Below are 3,161 nucleotides of genomic sequence, written 5' to 3'. Positions count from 1 at the left end.
CACTGCAACATCTTTTTTTTTTTTTTTCTTAATAAATTCCAGGTAACCATATAGATGTGTCACATGGTGATAATACACAGAGTGAGTACTAGGTCATCATCATGTTGCCTCTTTGTGGACAAGAGGCTCATTTTAATAAGCATAATAAAAAATGCTGGTGCTTTCACTTCACAGTCAATGACATATTAGTCTATTTAGAGTCATTAACTGTCTTTATAATGCAGTCATAAAGCAGGAATTTTGTAGTGAAGGTGACCCCCACCAGTTGGGGTCAAGTGATTCACCTGCACACTCACCTGAGGATTATCATGGCAAGAGTAGGTGGGGTTAGCCTGCCGCAATGTTCCTGTAGCATAACGACCTTTGTCAGCTCAATAAACGCACCCCTCCACCCACTTTATTGCTGTCTGTTGAGATAACAATTAGTAATTGAAGGTTTCTTCTTTGACCTCCACTGAGGTCACTAAGGTCAGATGGTGAATATCATCTGGACTGAATCAGTCTACTGAAGGACATTTTTATTGAATCAGGGAGGGAAAAAACAGGAAGTCCAGGCTCTGACCATCAGCTCCAAATGTTGACTCTCATTCAGCTGATGTTTGGCAGCATCACATAAACACAGATACTTTCTCAGAGCTTTAAAACTGTATTTTATTTTAAATATGAGAGCAAATGTCCTTTACATCAAGGGTATTGTCACATGACTTCACGCCTTGCTGACTACGTTTGACTCAACTCTCTCTGTTTCTCAGTATAGTGGTGTTTAGGTTTTGTGTTGCCCAGCGGCAACATTTCAGCACTGCACAAAAGAAGTGATTTGTTTAATGTAACTGTCGATTCTGTTTTCTCAAACCAACGTCTGCACGTGTGTGGGAGGGGATGTTGCATTTGCATTGAATGCAAAGGAAATTTTTGTGTCCGCACAAGGCGGGCCACATGGTTGGTGTAGTTGTTGGCACTCCTGCCGTTACAGCAAAGAAGACCTGGGTTCACGACTCGGTCGGAACAAGAGTCAGATGCATGGGGTTTGCATGTTCTCCCTGTTTGTGCATGGTTTTTTCCGAGTTCTCTAGACAAGAAATCTAAACACTGCTGTAGTGAGAATTACAGAGAGAGAGTTGTGTGGCGCTGCAGGCTTCATTATCATTGTGTGAAGTCATTTCACAGTTTTTTCCTCTTGTATGTGAGATGTTGTTGTCTTTGTGTGTGCTTTGTGTTTTATGTCTTGTACTTATTTTATCTGTTTAAGTATTTGGTTTTACTGCTGTGCAGCACTTTAGTCAACTGTTGTTGGACAAGGGTTTGAATGCAACAGACTTTTGTTAACATTAAAGTAGGTTAAGTAACACACTACAGTATAGAGCATGTAGTAGGATGTTGTTTTGATTCTCCTCCACAAATGAACAACCTTATTGTTATTGTGTTGTACTGTAGAGCATCAGACAAAATTAGGACACTTAGGATATTATTGTCTGTTGTCACATTCAGGACACACCCACAGCTGTACAGAGCTCTTCTCTCAAAGATCCTGACGAGGGAAAATTGTTCTCCATTTCCTGTTCATCACATTCTGCTTATATTATTTAAATCCAGAGTTTGCCTTCAGGCTCAGCTCTGTCTTCATCCTGCTGAGGATGAGGGTGTGAGGTGAATCCAGAGGCTCGATCAGCATTTAGAGTGAACTCCAGGTTGCTTGGCTCTGACCAGCTCCACTTTGCATTCCTCCCTGTGTTACACACGACTGTACAACCAAAGGAGGAAACTGCTGTGTTCACAGGGAACGGAAAACATTGCCGTTTCCTTCAGTGTTTGACCTCCGTTGGCAGCAGATCATCACAATGGACCCTGCTCACTAGTTTCCAGAACATACCATTGCGGTGTTTTTAGCAGGTTGGAATTGGACTCAGCTTGTAAACACAGTAAACATGACTGTTTAGGTATCGTTCATGCAAATACTAATTTACTTAAGTATTTTCTTTTTCCCTCTTCTTTATAGCTGTTGGTGGAGGGAGTGTCTTCAGTATTGGATGATTAGATTTGTGAGAAGCCAAATTCCTGATAGTGATCCATGACTGTGAAGTCTCACTGAATGACAATGTTCCTTTTTTTTTTACTCACACTTTGTGCTTCTTCCACCTCGCCTGCTCAGTTGTAAATTGTGTTTGTGTGCCGCACGGTAATATAACCACAAAGGCAAAACACTACTTTCCTTGATTTCACAGTGGTTTAAATGAAGCAAACATCTGTTTATATTCAAATGAATGCACTACAGCTTTAGAGTATAATCTAACCCTAGAGAAGGCACTCAGTGTGTGCAAATTTCTCTCAAGGCTGCTCAGTTTCCCATAGTTCTGCAATTTTAACAATTATTATGTTGAAGCCAAAACATCTGGATCACCTCCCCTGGTGGCTGGCTGCAGTATAGACCATAAAATTTGGCCCCTTCATGTTAGTAAATGGACATGAACCAAATAAAAAGGAAAAAGAAATAAAGTACATACTCCATACTTAATGTTGGTGAGTGACTGAAACTTTATTGACTCAGAGCAGAGCAACGTTATCATTCGGTCTCAAAGGTCAGGTTAATGTATGAAGCGAATGCAATCACTGTGGATATGGTTTCCACAGAAACACCCAGTGTGTGTGTACCACACTGTAAAAAGTAACTGTATCAGACAAACGTTCAGCTTTGAACTCATTACCTTTCTTTCCCATTTTTTGAGTAAGTAAAAATCCAACTTAATCTTTGCAAAGGAGAGTTTTCTTCTGTATTTCAGCTTACATTTATAAGAACCTGGGTACTTGTGTTTTGTCATCTTTGTCCAGCAGAGGGCAGAGTGACACCATTTCCCTTGTTGTCTTGGGTGTTCAGATCACAACAATCAATGTATCAAAATCATATTTAATCAAGTTAGTCTCAGCTTATTGTGGAAAGGAAAGAATGATACTAGAGGGAGAATTAAGTAAGTAAGGATTAGAGAGGGACAGTGGGTGTAAAGAGGAAGGGGGAGAGGTTATTTGAGGTGTGTGAAGACCAACAGATGTGGAAAATGTGGCAGGATGAAATAACGAAAGACAAGGATGCACAGAAGGAAGAGGAAAACAGAAGCCTGGATAAGCAGAGAGAGTAGACTGGGGGAAGACTGCTTCATGAAGGATTC

This window comes from Solea senegalensis, linkage group LG7 (assembly GCF_019176455.1).
Source record: "Solea senegalensis isolate Sse05_10M linkage group LG7, IFAPA_SoseM_1, whole genome shotgun sequence".
In the NCBI taxonomy this organism is placed as follows: domain Eukaryota; kingdom Metazoa; phylum Chordata; class Actinopteri; order Pleuronectiformes; family Soleidae; genus Solea; species Solea senegalensis.
Note: the sequence above shows the minus strand (reverse complement) of the source record.